Source organism: Marmota monax, unplaced genomic scaffold (genome assembly GCF_021218885.2).
Source record: "Marmota monax isolate L192 unplaced genomic scaffold, Marmota_monax_Labrador192_F-V1.1 WCK01_AAM20220418_F8-fsc00002, whole genome shotgun sequence".
In the NCBI taxonomy this organism is placed as follows: domain Eukaryota; kingdom Metazoa; phylum Chordata; class Mammalia; order Rodentia; family Sciuridae; genus Marmota; species Marmota monax.
The window spans coordinates 21,252,563-21,278,416 of NW_026693571.1; the positions used below are offsets into that span (position 1 = coordinate 21,252,563).

General features: G+C 33.6%; 1 long non-coding RNA gene across 1 annotated transcript; it reads right to left on the reverse strand.

The window, feature by feature from the left end:
* Window positions 1–1,102: 1,102 nt before the first annotated feature.
* Window positions 1,103–24,466, reverse strand: LOC131424719 (uncharacterized). Its single transcript, XR_009228183.1, has 3 exons — window positions 24,350–24,466; window positions 10,244–10,311; window positions 1,103–1,207 (listed from the first exon to the last, which is right to left on the reverse strand). It is a non-coding gene; the product is annotated as an uncharacterized LOC131424719 (long non-coding RNA).
* Between the last annotated feature and the right edge of the window lie 1,388 nt (window positions 24,467–25,854).

Sequence of the window (25,854 nt, forward strand, 5' to 3'; positions counted from 1 at the left end):
CACCAACCTGACTTAACTGCTAGACTGGGATTAATTGGTTCACACAGTCCTGTTAAAACATTATTGCTTAAATGCTCCTAGGTAGGGAATGAGCTCTTCAGTCCTACTCAGTCTCTTCACTTAGTCCTCCTTGTGCCTGCACACAGCGAGGCTCCACTGCTCAGCCAGAAAACGTATTTGTGTTTGACACACTTGTGTTCATTCTATTGCTCCACACGGTGTCTTCAATGACTACACACCTACATTGAACATTAATATGAGCCAGGTATTTTTCCAAGAATGGGTAAATAGACTCTTCTCTCAAGAAAGTTTATATTCCAGAGAACTCCATTCTGGTATCTCATAAATTCTCAGTAAACATTTGGGAAAACAAGTTAATAAAGTAGGCCTATTAGTTCCTGTCCTAAAAGCAAATCCCATGATAAGATTAAATATACAGGGACTTTATTAGGGAAATGCTTGTGTGGTGGGAAATAGTCTGAAACGGTGGTTCTAGGTGAAGGATAACTTGGTGCCCACTCGTGAAGAATTTCATCTTTCTTGGGGTTCACTAAAAGGTCTTTGCTTTGCAAAGGGTGTTCAATCAATTTACAAGACACTGTCAATATAATGCAGTGTGTTTCTTAGTGGGGTGTCAGGGTGGTCCAGATATGTGGTTATATCATAACAGAGGGCAAGTTAGCATAACTCTGAGGGAAAAAAAATGAAAAGAATATTTGGTCTACTCATGTGAATACAAAATGTTTCTGATCCTCCTTCCTTTTTTGGATTTTTTTTGAGGGGGGGTCCTGGGAATAGAACCCAGTGGTGCTTAACCACTGAATTACATCCCCAATCTTTTTTTTATTATGTTTTATTTAGAGACAGGGTCTCACTGAGTTGCTTAGGGCCTTACTAACTTGCTGAAGCTGGCTTTGAACTCACGATTCTCCTGCCTTAGCCTCCTGAGCCACTGAGATTATTGGTGTGCAATACCATGCCTGGCCTGATTCCTAATTGGAATGAAATAGAAGGACTCTGTATGTGTATTTCAGGTATTATTAATTCACTCTAGTAATGATACCGTATGTATTACAGTAGGAATGATTGGGGCTGCTACCCTCCTCCAACTGAAGTATCCCTCTGATTTCCACAGGAGCCAGAATTGAACAGATAGAGTGGTGAAATTAGTTTCTCCAGTGGTATGGTATTTATTGGTTTTGATACACTGTGTGGAGGAAGGGCAGAGGGTAAGACAGTTTCAGAAGTTTCCATTTGACTTTCACCAGTGTATTAACTATTATATTAAAGAACAAAGATCCAGCATGATAGTTATTCTTGCTGCTAGTTTTGTATCCAAAACCTACAAAATTGACCACTCAAAATGTCAGGTCAGGTATGCTCACTGGGAATCACACTTTAATAGGAACCCTTTATTGGGACCTATACCTTACCATTCTGACAAGAGGACTATGATGAGGTATTCAGATACCAGCATCAATCAGACTCCATGTCTATCAGTTCTCTAAATGTCTGGTTATTCCCCTTCTCCCTATGTACTATCACCCAAGGAAATAGCCATAGGTCATATTGAGGAAGGACTGGGTGAATCATGATATTATGTACTTGCCATAGTGCTTCAGGGCCCTTCCTGGGTGTTAACACAGGCTGCAGATCAATAGACATGAATAGGGGATTGGGGAAGGAATAATAGGGATCAGCCCATCTTGAGGGATGAAAAATCATTCTACTAGGGTGACAGAATTTCTACCCATAATCCTGAGGTTAGAAAATCCCTCAAGTGGGTTATATATTATTATTCTAGTGTAAGAAGGAAGCTCCTGACTTTCCAACTTCAACACATGCATAGAGCACTGAAGCATTATCATTTGGAGGTCCCCCAATTCATTGTAGTTTTCATTATGGCGTTTCCCTGTAAGTTTTGTATAGATATTAATATAAATTTCCAACATGGTGAAACCAACAGAGGTGCACTAAGCCATGGCACAAACTTGCAGTAACCATGATAAATCCATGATGCATGAGGAGCAAGGTTCCCAGACCAAATATAACCACCACCACCCCCATGTGGAAACCTCAGACCATTTTGGAAGTCAGCTTGCTCTACTCTCCATGGAGCATGCTTCCATTATACTAAATAAACTCTTTATGCTTATTCACTTGATCTCTTAACCAGCATCTTTCCTTCAAAGACCAGAACTGAGGAGTGATATTGCCCAGTAACACAGGTAACCAGCACCCTTTCAAGTAATAGGTTCTGAATATAAATATTGGCTTAAATCTTGAAACAAAGAAAGAGTCATGACTTATTCTTGGGGTAGCATCCTTGGTTTTCAGCTTCCCTGCTCTTGATTTCTTTTTATATTATAGATTTTAAGCAACTTCACATTTATTTGTTGGTTACCCATCTGTCTCACCCTGAGGCCACTACACTCCATTATCCATCTGTATAACTCTGAAGGACAAGTCATTCTGGTTTCTCCTCCTTCCTTTCCCATGATATTATAACTGTGGGTTCTTGGCATCTAGTGATTACACTTTGCCATTTGGCCTTTATTACTTCAAGGCCCTTCATCCCACAGGTATTAATGAGCTCAGTTGTGTGAATGCCTCTGCTACCTCCAATGCCTGACTTGCCAAGAAGAGCCCTCCTGAACTTATTAGTGATATTGATGTTCCTCTTGTCAACACATTTGTTATGGCTTTGGTAACTTGCATACTCTGTGGGTGTTTTCATGGAAAAAATCCTCTAGTGGATATGTTCCAGCCACTACATCTGGCTAGACCTAATAAGTAAGCTTTATCACTTACTTCCTTCAACTTTTGATTTCTTTTCTTATGCTCTCCTTGGGAAACTCAGGTACTAAAGTTTCACTGAGAGGTGTCCACTATTTCTTCCAGATTCTAAAAGACACCCAGAAGTGAATTTAACCCACATTCCCTGGAGTCCTTTCTACCGTGTTAAATCTCTTGTTAGAAAATTGTCCCCACTGTTGACAAAGTGAATTTTTCCCCCAGCATGGTATTCCAGTCCCTAGGTCAATTACCATCAACATCCTGTCTCAGAGTACTTCTGTGGCTCTTGCTGGTATGTGCCTATCATTCTTATAAGTCATTAGTGGTACAGGTTTTTTTTTCCTTCATCAGTACCAACATATCAGGTGGGGTATGCAAGGATTTAATCCTGTCTATCAATATGGCAGCTAGGAAAGAAGGTGATAAACATCTGATGAGAGCATATGTTACCTTAGAGGGAAAGATTTCTGTAGCACCAGCCATCACAGTGGATATATGTACTTTTTGAAGGCAAATGCAGGCTACATCTGTAAGCATGGGAATCAAGAGAGCCAATATAATAAACATCCTTAGGAGCATTTTACTAGCTTCTCCATCTCCAGGATTCCATGTGTTTTTTTTACCCACATGCCAACCTTGGATAACAGAACTGAATTGACTGGAGTTCAATTATCTATACACCTCTGCAGCTTCCACAATTAGCTTTTTAGGCTACCTTTTCCAATTATGTCTTTCCTCTATTACAGGTGATGGGGACATCTTTATAAGCCACAACAGGGGCTTTCTGATTTTAAAACAGTTGTTTACAGCTTGTTTAACAATTCTCATTTCTTTTTATTCTTGCCAATCATCAACACAATTTAGCAATCACAACTCTACTGTCTTGATAGTCATGTGTATTTGTTTGTTATAGCTATAACTGAGTACCACAGACTGGGTAATTTATAAAAGAAAGAGGTTTATTCAATCTATGATTCTGGAAGTCCAGGAGCACTGTGTCAGTGTCTGCTTGGAATATGATGAGACCATCACTGCTGGTTTATGACATGGCAGAGGGCATCTCATGGTGAGCCAAAGAAAGCATGTTTTCCTGGCTTTTGCCTTATAAGCCACTAATTTCATCCTAGAGAGTTCATCTAATCCTAATTTCCTCCCAAAGACCCCCACCTCAAAATACCATTAACATATGATTTTGAGAATAAGTTACCAAGATATGAAATTTGGGAACCCATTCAAACCAAAGGAGCATAGTTTCCTAAGGCCTGCCTGGCTGCCCAGACAGAGCATTCTTCTCTACTTAAACATCTTCAGGACACACCATTTCAGTGTGCTTTCACTATAAAAGAATGCTAAGTCCCAATGAAATAGTCCACTTCTTCCCATAGAATACATAAATTTATAATTTTAGGTTAAAATGGTTTTAAAGCAAATAGACATTACTGAACACATTTCTCTTCTGTTTCCACTGTTTTCACCAGGAATCTATGAGATTTCCTATTAGCCATCATAGTCTCCAATACTAGATGACAGGGTGGGGTTTTTTTTTTTTGTATTTATTAATCTTGTACATAAGAAAATATTCTTATTGTAGTTGTAATTTGCATTTTCCTGACACCTACTCAGAAAATATTTTTATTGTCCATCTGGCTTTTCTCTTCTTGTTTGCATCTTTTGCCCACTCTTCTATTTTATTTGCTTTTTATTTATCAGTTTGTAGAATCTATTTCTATGTGAATATGGAAAATAGTTTGTGTTTTTACTTTGTTTATGTAGCATTCAATATGTAACATTATTTAATATAATGTTTTGTATATAATATGTAAATTATATATAATATATATATATATATATATACACACAGTTTTTTATAGCCTATGTGCATTCAATCTTGCTTCAAAAGTCACATATAAGAAAACTAATCAAGTAGTATCAAATATTTCCTTCTAAATGCTTTTTAAATTTTTTTCTTAGTTGTTTTAATCTAAATTTTTAAATTTCAATGCTTCTGAACTTCATGCTTTTACGCGGTAGAGGTGTTTTCTTCCATCAAGCAAGGCGATTATATCTGGATATTTATTAATATTTTTTTAAATTTTTGGATCTTTCTATTGTACAGATTTTTGATGCACATATCCCTAATGAAATGATTACTATGGGTAAGCTATTTAGTGTATCCATCAGCTCACATATGTGTATATTTGTGTTGTAAGAGCACCTAAAATCTGCTCTCAAAAGATTTTTGGTATGTATTACAATATTATTAACTATAGTCCTCCTGCTGTACATTAGATCTTTAGACTTTATTTATCCTAAATAATTGAAAATTTGTACCCTTTGTCCTACCTCTCTTCCCTACCCCAACCATGGTTTTACTCTCTGTTTCTATGTATTCCACTTTTCTCATATTTTTTTTTCCAAATGTGAGATCATACAATATTTTTCTTTCTGTATCTGGCTTATTTCACTTCACATAATGTTCTGCAAGTGCTTCTTTATAATTGCAAATGGCAGTATATATTTTATAGATGATATATATATACATATATATATGTATAATATACATATATGCATACATCATCCATATCCATATCTACATCTATACCAACATCAAGATTTCTTTATCCATCATCCACTGAGGAACATCTAGGTTGATTTGATGGTTGGATTATTGTGAAGAAAATTGAAGGGAAAATGAGAGTGCAGATGTCTCTCCAAGGTACTGTTTCATTTCCTTTGGGCAAATACCCAGAAGAGGGAATGCTAGGTCATATGATAGTTATACTAAATAATCATCTCATCAACTGTATTCCAACTTAAGTATACCTCATCTGTTGAGGATATTTTTTCAAAAAATCTATTTTTAAATTATAATATTTCTAAAATATTCTTTTACATCTAAAACTAGCTATTTCTTTTCTGACATTTTCTGTTGGTTGTCTACTGGCTTCATAAGGCTTTGTTTATTTAGGAATGGCATTCTCTCTCACTACCTGAAATAATTATTCAAAATCATTTTTCTTTTGCTCAAGTTACTTTGAAGTGTATTTGACAAAGGTAGTTTAAGCCATTTGCCTCCAACCAGTCCACTGGGGCCTGCAATCTATCAGTTCCTTTCTGTACTGCAATTGAAGGGATCAACAGATCCACTAATTGTGTCAACTAGCATCCCCTAAGTACAGAGTCAGTACAGACATGTGTTTCTTTTAGCAGCACCATAACACAAGTTCACATAATGTCTAACTCCAACTTTTTATCCTGTTTTAAGCATATGTTTCAAGCAGTGATCATAACTCTGGCCACGTTAGTGGGACTCAGTGGCCACACATCTTGCACAGAAGCAGAATTCCAGTCACCTTTGTCTGCTTCTGACATAGCCAAAGAGTTCTGCTGTTTCATCTCTATTTCCTACATCAAAAATTGTACTGCTTCCTTTAATAAGAATATATGTATATATATTTATTTATTATACAAAAGGAGTAGTTATTTTGATATTAGTGTTAATGACTTAGGAACAGAAACAAAAGATAATAATTCACAATGATTTTTTTAAAAATATTTGCATTAAATTAACTAGAAAAGCACAGGTATTATAAACTTTTATAGCAGGAAATAAACAAAATTTGCATAACACAGAAATATAACATATTCATAGAAAGTCAATGTCTTAAAATTGTCAAATGTAAATCTATGTACTATAGTATAGACTTTACCAAAAGTGTATATAGAAATCTACATAAATATTTATAAATTACCTATATTTTCCCAGGTGGAAATTTTTTGTTTGAACATTTAAGTTACTTTAATAATCAATAATATTATAAAGATATAGAGAAAATGATTTACAAAATACATATTTTACCATATCTTTATTTTATTCAAACATTAATGTTGGAGCAAAGATTTGCGTTGTTAGACTCCTTAGGAAGGAACTTAGGGAAACTTTTGAACTTGGTAAAGAGCGTGATTAGTATTAGATCAGTGTCCCCAATAAAGAAATAACAAGAATACATAACATATAACCAGATACTATTAGGGGGAAATGACTGTGCTCAAAACTAAGCAAATACCTATGTTTATTAGAAATTGAAGTGAAAATAATTATTTCACTTTATTTTTATTAAATAGGACTTCTACTACAATATTGAGTAATATTAGTCATAAAGGTGCTACTGTCATATTTATAATTTTAATAGAATTAGGTTTAGGAAATTACCATTTAATACATTTGTTCTTAATTTTTGTTTAAAAAAATCTACTATTTTAAGCATTTTTTTCTATATATACTTTATGTAGAACTTTAATTAGAAATAGTTGTTGAATTTTACCATGTCTTCTCAGCATCTATTACTACATCATATCTTTGACATTTTGACATAATGAAATATTTTTATATGCTTAGTGTAGTGAACTATCTACAGTTCTGAGCTTAGTCATTGTGGATTATCTTAGCACAATTCTGTATGTGTGGTACATTATTTTTATGAAGAATATTGGTTATATCTCTCTTAAAGTGTTTTATACAGTATCTATCACACTTTAATATTAAGTTTATCTAGAGATTCTAATACTAAATAAAGCATTTTCCATATTTTTCTGTAACTAGAGTTGTCAAATAGGGAATATTGTTTTACATATTTAAATATAATTTGGTTTTAAGACTTTATTTTTCAGGGTTTTTTTCATGATTGTTATTATCTCCCTGTCTTTTCTTTTTGTTTTAATAATTTTGTTTAATTCTACTAAAAAATGTCTTATTTTATTCCAAGTACGTTCTATAGACTTCTACGAAATAGTCCTTTATGATTTATAATACTTTTTCTGGCAAATACATATTTAACAACTTTTAAATGTATGAGAACAAAAGAAAATCCTCCAACATAAATATCTATGTCTATATATATAAAGATAAAATCACTGACTGCATTATTACCTGAATCTTTTTTTTGTCAACTTGATCTGTCAAATTCTGAAATGTATTATGTTATTAACCAGTGTAAATTAAAACTTTATACAATGTTCTTTTGTATTCTTAGGCATTTATAGATTTGTCTGGTCCATTGTTTGGTGCATAAAGTTTTATGTTTATAGATTATTCTCAGCTTTCACCTTTTACATTAGGTAATAAAAATCTTTGTCCTGTTTAATGATATTGCCCTTGAATTCTATTCTGTCTTATATTAATAGTACTACTTTTGGTTTCATTTTGTTTATGTTTGCCTGGAATATCTTTGCCCATCTTTGCACTGAACTTTGTTTTCCATCAGTTCTAATTCAGTGAAGACCCCAGTAAAAATGTAATGCCTGATCTTCATTTCTCAGCTTATAGAGTCCTCTTAGATGAATTATCATTTTTATTTTCCTAGTTACACTAATTACAAGACAAAAACCTAGCAATATTCATGTCTGTGTTGATTACAAAAAATAAATTTAATGAAAAAACTTTGTGCCTCTTAGTGTTCACCTAGAATAGACAATAGAATCTCTCAGACTTTGGTATATCAGAAAGAAATGGAAAGTCACTTAGTTAAAAAGCTGTCTTCTTTCTCTGAGGAATGAAAATGAAGACTGTGTGTGGAATTTTAAGAATTGTGCAGTTTTCTAGAGATCCTCTATTGTTATTTCCTCATCTACAAACCCAGCCTGGGAACCATATTCTTTCTTCTTGGGCCCACATATTTCTTTTTCTTTTTTTTTATTAACTGATTTTATTTTTTAAATACATGACAGTGGAATGTATTAGGATTCTTACTACACATATAGAGCAAAATTTTTCATATCTCTGTTTGTATATAAAGTATGTTCACAACAATTCATGCTTTCATACATGTACTTGGATAATGATTCCCGTCACATTCACAAATCAAAATTACTCTAAGATATTATTTCACTCCAGTCAGAATGGCAACTATTATGAAGACAAACAACAATACATGTTGGCAAAAATGTGGGGGAAAAGGCATACTCATACATTGCTGGTGGGACTGAAAATTGATGTAGTCAATATGGAAAGCAGTATGGCGATTCCTTGGAAAACTGGGAATGGAACCACCATTTGACCCAGCTATCCCTCTCCTCGGACTATAACCAAAGGACTTAAAAACAGCATACTACAGGGACACAGCCACATCAATGTTTATAGCAGCAAAATTCATAATAGCTAAACTGTGGAACCAACCTAGATGTCCTTTGGTAGATAAATGGAATAAAAAAATGTGGCATATATACACAATGGAATATTACTCAGCAGTAAAAGACAATAAAATCATGGCATTTGCAGATAAATGGATAGCATTGGATAAGATAATGCTAAGTAAAATTATCCAGTCCCAAAAAAACAAATGCCGAATGTTTTCTCTGATATAAGGAGGCTGCCTCATAATGGGATGGGGAGAGGGAACATGGGAGGAATAGAAAAAACTTTATATAGGGCAAAGGGGTGGGAGAAGAAGGGAAAGGGGCAGGGGCCCCACCTATTTCTATAGTCAAGTTCAATCTGAGCTTCCTGATCCCTGGAGAAGCATCCTTCAGTTTAGTACAAAACAGGCCTATTATTTTCAGAGAAACAGATTCATTATTTTTTTTTAAATTTACTTTTGTTTTCTTCCTTGGTTAAAAACTCTCAGTAGAAGCTATTAAGCTTGTGAATTAAATTAGTGCACCTGAAAAAAAATTTCCAGAAATTTTCTAATTTGTCCTTTTTTTTTTTTTTATCAGTGGGGTGGGGAACATGCACAATGCAGATAGCAGACACTCATTCCCTTTTCCTAATATGTCCCTCCTTGTGGAGGGAGCTCATAGTGAAAGGTATGGTCAATCTGTACTCCTTTATTTCTCCCCTGGAGAAAAGGTGAGTCTGACAGAGCATATGGGCATATCAGTCACTTCTAACTTTCACTCTTAGAAGGCAACAGAAATAAGCATATATTTTCTTTCCTCCTTTCTGCTTATTCTAAAGAGATGTCCCTTAATCTAAATGGATAGGCTTATCCCTGTAAGATTCAGCAGTAGAGCATGTAGAAGTAATTTTTACTTCATAGAAATGAAAGGATCTGGTGCATTGAGTTGAAAACATATTTATAAAGAAGTGGAATTTGGGATGATAACACTAAAATTCTAGTTGAAACTTACTGTTTTGCAATAGTTAGGTAGTTATACATGGAGGGTATTTTAAGTTGACCACTAACTCTATACCTAAGAAGATTTTAAGTGCTAGCTCTCCTCATGACATTTTTATAGAAAGTGCCCTGGCTTGTGCTACTGTCCTTTGGTACTAACTGATATGTCCTAGAAATACTCCTTTAAGCCTGAAGTGTTCTGGTATTTTTTTCAATAGTAAAATATGGCTTGGTTCACCAATATGACTGTGAGTTAGTCAGTGTTCCATTACTGTACAATTAACTCACTTTCTGCTGGTTGGAATGTGTTAGCTAGCCTTATACAAACGTACCTTTTCAAATTTTAGGAGGTCTTCAGGTTCACAACAAGAAGAATTCAGCCATCATAGGCTTCACTGGCCTTATAAAAGAAAAAAAAAATCACAATCAGTCAAAGTTCAACCTTTAGATAATGCAGGTTATATAAAGGAGGTTTCCACAGATCTCTTTCAATTTATGTCAATCCAACATTGCTAGGCTAGTATGGGGCAAGGATTGAATTAAGGAAAGGAAGTCTTTGCTTTTCTTATCATCCAAAAAATCAGGAGACAAAACACAAGTCTTCTGGCTTTCCTGAAATTTTTGGCCTGGAGTTCAACTTAGTCTTGAGGCTAGAAACTAAGATGTTCTTTTTCTAGAAATAACTAATCTGAACACATATAGCCTACCTTCATTTATGCTGTTATTTTTCATGTTGCCTAAATTGTATTCAATTAGAAAGAGAAACCTGAAATAGGGCCAAGTCCTTGAGCTTGGGTGAATTTTATAAGCTCTTGAAGTTTCCTTTCCCTATGTGTTCCCAGCTACTAGGCTCAGTATGTGAGTTAGTCAGTGTTCCATTACTGTACCATTAACTGAGATAATCAACCTAAAAAGAGGACATTTTCAATGTTTCAGTTCATGAAGAGTTGGCTGTTAGGGTCTGTAAACAAGTCAAGATGGCGCCTGGCATTTTGCCAGAGGGAGTGGTTTGTGAAGTAACGCCAGCGAGCCATTAAGTGTGGAGATTCCTTATTGGTTGACTGCTGTATCTAGTTTATGTTAATTAAGATAAGCTGTGTGGAATGTATATATACCCCTCCTGTCCTACAATAAACGGTTCCCACTCCTGCTGTATCAATCTACACAAGTCACCCCCGTTATTTTGCTGCCGCCGGACTGCGGCAGTTGGCTCATTGCTTTTTGGACCTGTGATGGATGAGACAGTGTATCATAGTGCAAACATGTGTTAGAGGAAACTGTTTCACCTTATGGCAGCCAGGAAGGAAAAAAACACACACACACAAAGAGGAAGAGTCCCAATATCCCCCTCAAAGGAAAATTCCCAATAACCTAACTTTCTTCCACTAGGCCCCAACTACTAAGGGTTCCACTACCTACCAATAGTGCTACATGCAGGCGGGGGAACAAGCCTTCAGCTTTCAACACATGGCCTTTGGAAGACATTCAAGATCCAAACTGTATCAATAGACTTAAATTATATATGCTCTAACTATAAATTTTCATTGATTCACCCATAAGAACAGAGAAGATTTTATAAATCAACACCAAGTAAAGGGAGCCCACATCAGAAACAGAATATGCCTTCTATTCTGCTTAGAGAAGAAAACCAACTCAGTTAAATTATTGCAGACACAAAGACTAAAATGGCAACTCAAACAGCCTATTCTTAAAACACTGTCTGAAAAGTCAAGTTTGCATATAATTTTTTTTAAGTGGAAGTTATTTTAAAAGATGGAAAAGTACAAATCAGCTTTACTTTCATACTAAGAGTGGTAGAAGGATGAAACCAAATAAAGAAGATAGTGTTATTGAGCTCATGATAAGAGGGAGATTTCCTTAGAAGAAAAGTTTGCATATTAGGAAAAATATAAATACACACACACACACACACACACACACCAGGAAAAGAAAAAAGCATGCCTTAAAGACCAGGATAGACAAATAAAAAGAGAACAAAATTTACTTATTCTACCTTCTCTTAAAATAAGATATCCCTGGATGAGAGGAATTTAGTTGCTATCTAATACGTAAAAAATATATGAAATCAGAAAAATTTAACAGAAGAGAAGCCAAATCTGAAATAATCTCCAAGAGTGTGCCAGGATCTTGGAAATTTAACAGTTGATAATAACAAGATAAGATCTTTTTTGTGAGACCCAGACAAAATTAGAGTCAGGAACTTATGAAATAATAGGGCTCACGCCGACCTGCCTGAGTACTTTCTCACAATTTTAAAAACACAAAAGATTTCTTCTCATTCTACAAGCATCCCATGTTTTGTATGCCTCCCACAGTATGCCACAGAACTGTGTAACAAAGTTTATCTTTCACATTCTAGAAGCCTGCAATAAGTCAGACAAGATGCTCTTGATCAAACACTTGCCCAGCAATGGCACCTCCACCTATTAGCTGAGGCCAGCTCTGGCCTGGGATCTCCAAGACCAATGAATTTTGTATCAAAGTAGCTTATGAAAATCCCTCACGTTTTGCCTTTAAAATATTCCCCTTGACTGGACCCTCTTTCCCATTATAACTCTGCTACTACCAAATAAATACCACTATTCTTCAGAAAATATATTTCTGATTGTTACTTAGGCTGACAGAAGGTACTCATGGGAAGTTTCTTAGAGATATGGAAAGAGAATTTAAAGCAATAGCAATTGAGGAACCACCATCAGTTCTTCAATTAGAATGACTGTACAAAGAGGTTTCAGGAAATCTCGGAAGTTTGAATGGGAAGACCAAGAAGATCAATGGAAAATAAAAAGAAGACAACAATAAAAAATTATTTGTTTCAAAGTGATACAATCATATTAAAATAAAGAAATATGTATTATATTTTGTAAATTTTTAGAATTGAGGCTTTAAAGCAGGACATAGGAAAGATGGAACAGGCCTGGGGAGAAGGTAGGACAACTGACCATTAATTACATCCAGGCCTGTGTGAATGATTCTAATGGCAGAATGTTTCCTGTGAGAAATTATTCAATTAAAAAAAAAGAAAGAAAGAAAGAAAAGGAGCAAAAGATTTGATTACACTGTAGATGATTTATCAGACCCCCAACTTCTTGATATCCCTTTTCTCACCAAAATATAATGTGCAATAAAATTTAGAGGGCTAAATTAGAAAATCACACATCTAGGCCATAAAAGAAAAAAAAAACATAAAATGCCAGGGCTATGGTTTGATTATAGTCACTCCAAATTTTAGGTGTTACCAATGTGACTGTATTAACAAGTGGAACCTTATGAGAGGTGACAGGGACTCCATCATGAATGGGGCTAGGTACCCTTATAAAAGTGTTTGATGGAAAGAGTTTATCTCAGTGCCCTTTTTCCAGCAAGAAGGCCTTCACCACATGTCGGCAACTTTATCATGGACTTCCCAACTTTCAGAATGGTGAGAAATAACTGTCTGATCTTTATGCATTACCCAGTTTCAAGTATTCTGTCATAGCAGCAAAAATTGACTAGCAAACTATACTGGCCTACATGCAATATATTAGAGGGAAAATGTGGTTATAGAGACAGAAACAGAAGAGAGAGAGAAATTTAAGAAGTAGTTTAACTTATTAGAAACTACTAAGTCTTCGTGAATGCTGTATATATATAATAAAGCTTAATGAAACATTTTACCCCACCATTTTAGGCAAAGAAATAGAAAGAAATGCTAACCAATATCGAATATGTTCAAACTTAGGGAAAGCTAGTGTCTTGAGGAAGAAACTCTAAAGATGTAGGTCTTTGCTAGTTTCTAAGAGTCACAGCATCCTCAGCTGGAGAAACATAGACAGGGTTATTCTCTAGCTGCTGTAGATATCATAATAAACAAGAATACTGCCTTTAGAAGCAGATTGTATATGAGGGTCTCAGTCCTGATAGCACAATAGACTCACATGGGAAATTTATATTAAAATCAATACACTCACAAACTAACCAGAGATTACATTTAATGTATGTGGGATTGGGCCCACTCATCAGTGTATTATAGGGTTTCCAAGGTGATTTGAATGTGCAGACATAGTTGAGAGCTACTGTATTATAGACCTACACAAGTGATTCTCAATCTGTAGGTACAATAGAATCCCAAAGAAAGCATTTCAAACGTCTCCAAGCCTGGAACCAAAGCCAGAGGTGGGGTCTGGGAACCATTATTTTACACAGCTTCCATAGTGGTTGTAAATCACAGCCAGGCTTGAGAAACAAGAGCTTGAGCAATCCACAAGAGGCCATGGCACCTTGGACTGTTTGTAGTCCAAAAAATGTCTGCTCACAAGAGATTTACCTACCCAAGCTCCAGTCAATGCTAAGATGCCAGGAACACAGGGCCCAAATGTGAAATGGAAATACAAAGATTTTTAACATGCAAGAAAAACATTGCAATTAAGAATTAGATGACTGCAGATGCAAACACTGGATAGTTCTCACCATTAAAAAAATTCTGCAATATCCTAAATAGCATTTTCTGGGAGACAAGACAATTTATATTAGACATTCCCCTGAATATTATAAATCTGTGATGATACAGAAGCTGTTACAAATGGTGTATTTCTGCTCATTATCTGATTGTTTGTTGCCAGTATATAGTTATACAATTAAGTTTTATATAATGGCCTTGAATTCAGTGAGAATTATAAAAACATTCATTAATTTCATTGATTTATTTTATATTAAAATTATGATTTGTGAAAATAACTATTCATTTTCTGTTCATATATTTATTTTGCCTTATACTGAATGGGACATCTAGCAAACAATATTGATAAGAAGTGGTGATAATGGACCTGTGCAAACAAGTTTTTACTTCAAAGTTAAAATTACTTTGCTTTTAACTGTGATGTGTACTATATGGTTTTCCATTTTTATATTTGGAGGGAGTATAGTTTGTCAGACTACATGTATCAGTTTATTTTGCTAAATAGGTTGTCATAAATTTAGTAGCTCAGAACACCTCTATTTATTAGCTTTCAAATCTGTAGATCTGAAGACCAAAGGGCTTCTGTTGGGTTCACTGGGTAGAGTCTTGCAGGTAAATATAGAGATGCCAGCCAGGCTTTGCTCTTATCTGGAGACTCTGGAGAACAATCCACATCTAGGTTCTGTCAGGTTGTAAGCAAAATTCAATTCAGAGTGATCTAAGAGCTCATGTTCCATTTCCTTGCTCAGTGTCAGCATGTTTCCTAGAAATGGTTCTTTCAGTCTCCCTGACTTCCCCCTTTCTGTTAGCAAGAATATAAAACTATTTTTAAAAAGATTCTGGTCATGAGATCAGGGTATGTCCCACCTTTTCTCCATGCAATGCAGCATAAACACATGAGTAATGACTCCTCAAATTCACAGGTTCCACCACATCTAAAGCCAGAGGATTATATAAAAGCCAAATCATTTAGGGCCAGTCTTTAAATTCTGTGTATGACATTGTGAAATTTTGCTTGTCATTTTAATTTGTTTAATTTTTCTTATGAATCTTTTCTATCAATTTTTTTCTAATTCTTTTGAGATGAATATTTACATTCTCTAATTAATATAGTAAATTGTTCCAATTTATAAATTGTACCCTAACTAGCCTTGCATCCCCAGAACAAACATAATTTGGGTCAGATATTTTATATAGAGAGATGGATGCGAACATGAATAACTATATTTATATGCTTATATACATCAAATATTAATAATGTATATTTTGATATATATGCATGTATCAAAGTCAAAATATCAATCAGGCCTTGCTCTTAGCTAGAAATTCAGAAAAAGACTCTTTACATACATACACATAAATATAATTATGGATTTATATATTAAATATATATATGATTTCATGTTTTCTATCTGTTTTTATGTCACATTTGGTTATTTATGTTTTTGTAGGAATTTGTCAATTTATCTAAATTTACAAGTTTGCAAATTTGTTGGCATAAGTTATTTGTTATATTTTCTTATTATTTTAATATCTATGGAAACTATATTTCATTTTCATCTACTATATAGGGCATTTGTGCACAATATACCCCACCACTACCTTCCATACAGTATCATCAAATGTTTATTAGCTCTATTAGAATTCTTCCCGTTTTGTGTTTGACTTGCTATTCTTTTCCTTATTTCATAAGATGCATGATAATATCATTAATTTTCCATCTGCATTCTTTTCAGATACATTCATTTATTGGTTTCATACATTTATAATACAGTTAGATTGTTTTGTCACAGTCTGCATTTCATTCTAGTATCTCCTGACTTCCTTAATGAATATTTTTAAAAATTTGCATATGTTAAAATTACTCTTTATACTGTTAGGATCCTGTGGGTTCCACATATGTGTAATGTCATCTGTATATCACTATAGCCTGTACACATAATTTTGCTTTCCTAAAAAGTCTTCTGTGTTGCCTATTCAACCCTCCCCACTCCCAGAACTCTTGTCAATCACTGATCCTTATATTATTTCTAAAGTTATTTCTTTCCCAGAATGTTGTAAAATCATTGAAAATATAACCTTGTGAGATCATTTTTTTCACTTAACAACATGCATTCAATATTCACCCCAGTTTTTCTGTGGCTTGATAGAGCTCCTTTTTTATCTATAAAAGATTAAAAAGGATCATAATTATGTGTATGTATGTAAAGAGTCTTTTTCTGAGTAATATTCCTTTGCATGAATACAACATCTATTATAGCTAGCTTTTCGTCACTGTGACTGAAGCACCTGACAAGAACAATTTAGAGGAGGAAAACTTTATTTTGCTCACAGTTTCATAGGTTCAGTCCATAGTTGTCCAACTCCAAAGTGCTGAGCCCAAGGTGAGACAGAAAGGGCATGGTGGAGTATGGCAGCTCAGGGCATGGCGATCCAGAAGCAGAGAGAACTCCATTTATGGCAGACAAAATATAAACTCCAAAGGCACACTGCTAGTGATCTGCCTCCTCTAGCCACACTGTATCTACCAACAACTGCCATTCATTAACACATTCAAATTATTACTGTATCAGGATGATTAATCCACTGAATAGGTTACTACATTCATAAACTAACCATTTCCCATCTGAACATTCTTACATTGTCTCACACATGAGCTTTAAAAGGACGTCTTATATCTAAATAATAGCATTACCACAGTTTGATCATTGATTCACCTATTGAAGGACATCTTAGTTCCTTCCAATTATCAATTATGACTAAACATTAAAACGTACTAATCTTTTTCTTTCATGGATTCTGCTTTTGGTATTGTGTTTAAATGTGCTATTTAGATTTTCTTAGGTTTTCTTCTGGTAGTTTTCTAGTTTTATAGTTTTGTAATTAGGTTTATGATCCAATTTGTGTTAACTTTTGTGAAAGATAAAAAGTATTATGTATAGGGTGCATTCTATATATGGATGTCCAATTTTCCCTATATCATTTGATGAATAATGTTCATTTTGTCTTGAATTGCCTTATCAAAGAACATAAATAAGTTTATGGGACTTGATTTGAGCTCCACATTATGTGTCAATGACCTATATTTTTTTAACCTGACACAGTTTGAGTGTCCATCATCTGAAGTGATTGAGACTAGAAATACTTCAGATTTTGATTTTTTAACCAATTTTGCATATATGTAATGAGATATCTTGAGGATGAGACTCAAGTCTATACATGAAATTGCTTTAATTTGTACATACATGTTAAATGTATAGCCTGAAGGTAATTTTATACAGTGTTTTTAAAAATTTTGCACATAAAACTAACTATATGAACTATATAATTAACTATATGAAATTTCCCACTTGTGGTTTAACATCAGTACTCAAGAAGTTTTAGACTTTGGAGCATTTCAGATTTTGAATTTTCAGATTTGGGATATTCAATTTAAGCCATGCTATCTTGATATCTATTTTCTGTATAGTAACCTTGAAGTTGAACAGTTTCAGACCCCTAATTTTGTTTCTCTTTACTGTTGTGTTGGCTATACTCAGTGTTTTTGCCTTTTCAGGTAAGTCTTTACTAAGTTTGTCAATGTGTACAAAGCAGCAGCTGGAATTTTTATAGGGATTACATTGAATCTACAGATAAGAGTGGGAAGAATTAGAATTGTAACAATATTCACTCTAATCCATAAACATGGGAAACCTGTCCAATTAATTAGAAGTGCTTGATATCTTTGATGAAGGTTTATAATATTTGTGATTTTGGTATTGCAAACATGGGTACTATACATGCATTATGGGGTTTATATCTGGATATTTCCTTGTAAAAGAATGTTAATATAAATAGTACTGTTTTGTTAAATTTCATGTTACAACTGTCTGTTGCTTGTATATAGAAAGGTAACTTTTATTTATTCACTTTGCATCCTAAAGCCTTACTGTAATCTCATTAGTTGAAGCAGTAATTTTTAAACCATTTGAGATTTTCTACATAGGCAATTATCTCATCTGTGAACAAAGACAGGATTTTTTCCATCTTCTTTTGCATACTGGTTATTTTTTTTCCTCTCTTATTGCACTAGCAAGAACTTCCAATACAACATCAAACAAGAGAGGACAAAAGTAAAATCATTCCTTCATCCCTATCTTAGGAGCAAAGCATTCTGTGTACCCCCACTTAGTTAGCTTTTGCTTTTGGATGTGTTCCATATCTGTTTGAGGGCATTCTCCTCCTTTCCTAGTTTGCTAGAAGCATTCATCATAAATGAGCATTTTACTTTGTCAAATGATTTTTCTGTGTCAGTTGATATGTCTGAATAATTTTTCTTCTTTAACCTTTTGATATGATGGATTACATTATTTCATTTTCAAATCTTGTGCCCGCCTTGCATACCTGAAATAAATCTCACTTGGTCATGGTGTGTAATTCTTTTTATGCATTGTTGGATTCAATTTGCTCATATTGTGGGAAAAAATTTTATATCTGTGTTCATGAAAGATATTGGTCTGTAGTTATTCTTTCTTGTAATATCTATATCTGGTGTTTGATATTAGGGCAATGCTGGCAACATTGAATAAATAAAAAAGCACCTTCTTTGCAGCTGCTGCTTTTTTTGTAGAACATTATGGAGAATTATCATTTCTTCATTAAATTCTTTGTGGAATTCACCAATGAAGGCTGACTCTGTTGCTATTGGTTTCGGAAGTTTTCCCCCTAATTTCAATTAAATTAAACTCTATTGTTAAAATTATTGTTTCTTTCTTTCTGTTTGTTCTACATTTAAATTGTTCACTGTTCTCCATTTTCCTAATATGGAAACATATATCATTCATTTTACATCTTTCTCCGAATACATGCATTTAATGCTGCAAATTTCTCTCTAAGCATTGCTTTTTGCTTGCTTCATTACACAAATTTTATAAACTATATTTTCATTTTATTTAACTCAAACTATTTTTAATTTCTCTTATGATATCTTTGAACCAAGTGTTATCTAGAAATATATTTAATATTCAAATATTTGGGTATTATTCAACTTTTCTTTTTGACATTTCCAGTTTAATTCTTCTATTTTCTGAAAGGATTCTTTTTATTTCTGTGCTTCCTGTATTTTTATGAAAAAGAATCTCATCTATCTTATTGAATTTCTGATGTAATCTTGAGAAGAGTGTATGGACCGCTCTCTTTCAATGGAATAGTCTATAAATGTTAATTAGATCAAGTTGATTGACAGTATTATTTTAGTAATTACATCATTATTATCTTCTCTTGTTTAATCTAGCAATTACTGACAAAGGAATGTTGAAATCTCTATAACAGTAAATTTGCACATATACACCATGTTAGCTTTTTTAACAACATACTTAAGAACATACTTAAGAACAACAATTTGGAGGAAGAAAGATTTGTTTTGAATCACTTTTCAAAGATTTCCATTCATACTCTGCTAGATCTACTGTCCATTGGCCCATTGCTTTGGACATGAAGTGAGCCAGAAAATCATGGGAGAAGAGTCTGGAAAAGGAAGGAAATAAAAGTGATCCATGGACAAATGATAATTTCCAAGGGCATGTCCGCAAGGACTCACTCCCTTCAACTAAGCCCCACCTCCTACAGTTTCTATTGTCTTCCAACAGACCATTCAAAGTATAACCTCAATAGATTAATCATCTCCAAAAATCCTCACTTCTGAATATTACTGCATTGACCAAGCTTTCAATACATGAGCCTTTGGGGAACATTCTAAATCCAAACCTAACAGACATTTTTTTTTTCTGGGAATTGAATCCAGGGGTGCTTTAACACTAGCTAAGTTCCCACCCTTTTTATTTTTTATTTTAAGACAAGCTCTCACTAAATTGCTGAGGCTGGCCTTGAACTTGTGATCCTCCTGCTTCAGGTTCCCAAGCCAATGGGATCACAGGTGTGCATCACTACTTCTAGTAACATTAAGGGGTTTTGTATCTTCTTTGGGAACTGACCACTTTATAATCATCTAATATCTTCTTCATAACTAACATTTTTTTTTGTTTGAAGACTACTTGGTCTGAAATTTATATAATTATTCTAATATCTTTCTTTTGAAAGTGTTTCTTAGTGTTAATATGGTATATATGTTACCTTACCTGATTCTTTCTATTTAAAGTTTATTATTGTAGATAATGTAGTGGCAAAAGGACTTCCCCTTCACCTCCTAAAAGTTTACTGAAATAAACTGACACAAGCAGATTATTTAAGGAAGAAACATACATTCATTACATGCCTGGAGAGAATCATATGGTATGATTACCAACCAGCTCAACAAGATCCCAAAACTTATATACCCCCTTTTCTACAGAAGAAGGGGATATGGTAGAGATGTTAGACAAGTTTTAGACAAAACAAATGATTTTTAGGAGAATTCAATGGGCTTGGAGAACATAGAATAGCCTGGAGCCAAGTCTGTTTTTCTCACAGTGATGCCTTGGTACTACTTTCCATAGCATAGGCAAGCATCCTGACTTCATGAAATTACTGGTATGAGTTAGTATATTACGGTTCCTTGTAGACTTTATATTTTATCTCACCCATAGAATAGTTTGATTCTGGGATATGTCTGTAGGTTTTTTTTCCAATATAGATTATTTTTCTCTATAATAAAATTTTGTGTAAAATGTATGAACCAAGCACAGATGAAAACTCTTTCAAATATTAATTTCCAAACCTTTTACTTCTTTGAAGTTGATTGTATGAATAATCCTATTCTTAGTTATGAGAAAATAGAGGGTTAAGAGAAGTAAACTTTGTTCAAAAGATCATAGTTCTTATGTGGAGAAGACAGTGTTGAACCTCAGAAAGTTCACCTTAAAGTTTATATACACTTACATTATTTTATTTGGTAAGTAGTGTGTTGAAGTTTTATCTAGACAGATTAACGATATGGGAGAAATTTCCCCACTTGTAAATCCAATCTTTCATTTCAATCTCTTTCCTTAGTGACTATTTATATATCACAAATTCCATTGTTGTAATAGTGCCTGATCTATTTATCCATGAACTAACAATTACTAAATTTTCTTTCATTGCATTGTACCCTTGGTGTTCAACCGTCTAGAAGTTCTATTTCTGTACCTATTGACAACCTCTGTTCAACCCTACCTTCAGCGTTAATCATTTCGTCTTCTTCTCAGGGACGACACAACTGATTTTTGTTAGTTCTATTGACAGCTGTCACCACATCCCAGAATATCCCAACATTTCCGTTAGTAAAAATATGTGGTAATTTACATTTATACTATATTGCTTACAATTCTGCCCCAATCTGGAATAACTATCCATTTAAGAAAGAACATTTACATTGCCACAGGGGAAAACTTGTGTTCATGTGTTTTTAAAAAAGATGGAATGACAACAGTTTGACTATTAAATTACGTGATTGACAATTAAAACACATTTATCATTTTCCAGGCACTCCTAGAAGTATTTTTGACTGTAATTCATATATGTGTAAAGGAATTTTCAAATGTGTGGTTAAATGTTTATATTTATACAAATTTTACAATACAAACTTGTAGCAGGTAGATATAATGCCTTTGTGGAAATTAGTTATTTGATTATTCTCATCTTCAGCATCACATAAAAATTCCTACTAACTAAATACTGAGAATGAATTAGCTGAAAATTCTCCAGAGAATTCACTATCAAAGGATATTGATGATCACGTATGAAAATGTGTATCTCTAAATGAATTGACCTCTGCACAATGTAGATTAGCACTGGTTAGACATATGGGCATATTATCAAGTCAGGCAGCCACCATTAATAGCTGAAATTAATTACTAATCACTAAAAATTTTTCTAACAGAAAAGCTCCATGGCCTCTATTTTTGAAATGTTTCAATTCTTAAAAATAAGTGTAGATTCACATGAATAAGATAATTTGAGGAAGAAGTAACAGAACAAAACTATTTATACACATCCCTGAACTTCAATTCATGCAATTCTGGCTTACACACCCACACACACAAACACACACACATATACAACATACATACACACACATATATACACATGTGTATATGTGTATGTTTGTGTGTGTGAGTGTGTGTGTGTGTGTGTGTGTGTAAGAGATAGAGGGAATACCTTTTCGTAGTAGTGGGGATTAAACATAGGGCCTTATACATAATAGGCAAACACTATCACTGAGCTACATACCAATTCCCCACATAATTTAAATGAAAACTTAAAATATGTTCTAAAATATTATGATCACCAGGGAGAGATTTTTTTAATTTATTAAAAAGGACAGATAATTTTTCAACATGAATTTATTTCAAACAGAAGTATGTATATATGGTGATTGGTAAACTTGCATATTATAAAATAAGGCATGACAATATTACCAAAATGTTGCAGATAAACTTCTGTCACAGAAGAACTAGTTCTTATAATAACATCTGCAGTATACATGAAAGATCATGTGGAACACAGTAAGCAAAAAAGGAAATTAATGTTTATTGAGGTAGGTACCACCTGAAAGTTGCAAAATTCCACATACATAGTTATAAGGATCTTCATAACATTATGAAATTCTTGAAAGATAAGAACTACTTATTTGAATTTTATATACCTGGTGCTCCTAATCCAATATGTCCTGGCATTCTACATATAGGATATTTATAAAAACTTAAATTATTAAGCAACAACTCTGCAAATTATTTCTTAGTAAATATGGGCTATCTATCAATACATGTATAAGTGCACTGATATCTAAATGCATATGAAAATAGAATAACCATTTAAAGGAAAAAGATTTGAGAATATGGGGACTTAAGTCTTTCTTCAGAATAGGAGAGTCTCATTTTATTTTTTCAGTTTTGCTTTTTTTCAGCTACTTTACTATATTTTATCTGTACCTTTTATTTTAATGTTTGATTTTATGTATATTCAAGTCATTTGCATATTGCTTTTGTATTTTTATTATCAAAGAAACTGTTTCTTCATCTAATATAAAATATTATGTTTCAACTTTGACCATATTTTTTATTGTTTCTCTCTTGAGATTTGCTCACTTTCAAAAATCATATTTTGAGGGCTTTACTGTGGGGAGGATAATATTCAAGAATTATTTTCTTTATAGTTTTCCATTCTCATTATAGCATTCTTTTTATTAATGCTCAAATCTCATTGAAAATGCTAATGAGATCATAAAAATTCTCTTCTACACTTATTGTGATTCAGTGGAAGTCATTTGATCCTGTTACTGATTTTCCTTGTATAGGTAGTAAGTTTCTCTTAATTGTTCAAGTTTACAAGTGAATATGTGCCATGATGTTTTGGCCTCAGTTTTGTGCTGAGGACCCCAAACGAAAATAGAACAGAAGCAAAGGACATTCACATTTTAAAGGCAGGTGGCATACCATCCAGATGAGACATGTAATACATAATTATAATTTATCATATCCAGTCTATAAAATATGGAGATTGCAGTATGATGAGAGACAATTTTCATAACTGATTTTTTAATTTATTTACTTCTTGAATTGATAGAGGCCTTTTAACAAAAATTGTAAAAAATTCTATAGGACATAACCAAACTTTCTTTCTGGACAAAAGACTGTAAAAGTCTACATAAAGAAAAATTTGAAAGGACAATAGAGATAAATAAAACAGTTTACATTCTAATGTGTGTAAATTATTAAATACATATGTACACACAGAAATTGATTAACATGAATAGGTTCATGAGGAAGTTGATCTTGTTTTTTTTCTTTTGTCAGTCCCATAATGGATAGTTTCACTGTGATACAGGTATCTTCAGAATTGTGCCTATGCTGGACTCCAAGTAGAGCCTACTATACTATGTTATAATTTTTTACCATCCACTGAGACAAGGTTTTATTGTGTTTCCCACCTCCACCCCCTTCTCACTAAGATTTCCATAAGAAGTTCCATGCATAAAAAACAAAATCCCTACCTGGGTAAAAATTTTATCTTCTAAGCTTCTTACCTGAGCAGGTATCCAGGAGAGACTTCTCCAAGTTACCTGGTCTCTGCTGAAGTCTTCTTTTAATATCATGGTTTTGATGTGATTCTGGGAGCACAAGGTGACAAATATTTTCTGGATGTTCTATTCAAAAAAAAAAATCACAAAGTGCACATGATTTGGGGAAGAGCAACTACCACAGTGTTATACATATTATTTTCACATTTGACTAAAGGATATTTTTTATCATTTTAAATATACCAACATTTTAGTCTGTTTTGTCCAAAATCTGTTCCTAAGTTTGGAAATCATTAAAGCCTTTTCCCAGACTGCCATTTTTACTTCTACTTTATCAAATATTTTGTTCTTTACGAATTTTTTTTAAAAAGTTATATACTTCAGTGAAAATTTTCTTCATGTTGGTCCTACAGATTTCTTGATTTTCTAGATACTTTTAAAATTTTGTCCTTATTATATATAGATGATTACATTTTTACACTCATTACATCTTTACCTTTTTTAATCTAAGTATGGAAAAAGTTCTATCAGAATATTCATTTTGAAAGAAGACAGCCCTCTTAGTTTGATTTGTGCTGCTAAAACAGAATACTACAGATTGAGTAATTTGTGAAGAACTGAGATTTATTTCTTATAGTATAAGAGGCTGGGAAGTCCAAGATCATGGAGCTACGCTCTGCCGGGGTCCTTCAGGCTGTAGTATCCCATGGCAGAAGGTAGAAGGGCAAGAAAATGTGAGAGAGCTTAACTCACTTTTATAACCAACCAGGTCCCATGATAATGACATCAATGCATTCATGAAAGCTCCTCTCTTATGACCTAATCACCTCTTCAAGTTTCCACCTGTGAACATTGCACATTAGGGATTAAGTTTCCACCACCTAAGCTTTGGGGGACACATTTAAGCCATAACAACACCTTTCTAAGTTTCATATTGTATTAAACCTTCCAATAGTTTTCACTTTCCCTTGAGTATAAATATTTATAGGAAAATATTCCCTAGTAAGAATATGTTTGTTCTCTATCCATTCCATACCCACAATTTACCTAGTGTTTACAACTGAACCCTGTGACCTTTTTATTGTCAACACCATCTGCTTGCTAATAAACATGATATCCCCTGGAAAACTAGAGTCAAATTTTGAAGATATGTACAAGAAACTTCAAGAGGCACTATGCAGTGTATTTCTTCAATGGCAGAAGTTAAAAAAAGTACAGACTACAGAAAAGCAAAAATCAAGGGCACTGGAGGGAAAAAGTGGAACCACATTGTCAACATAGTGTATGTGAGAAGTGACAAAAACTCTGGACTTTATGCCATCTGATGAGGTGTTCAATAAATGTTTTTGCAGTGAATGAATGAATGGTGTTCAATGACAGAGAAAATACAGAAGGACAGAGAACTGTCTCATAGTATTTAGAAGATTGTTTTGTGAAAGCAACAGACTTCTTTTAATGACTCAATTGATTACTCTTAGATTAAAGGGCAATTTTTTTTGTTTGTTTTTAAG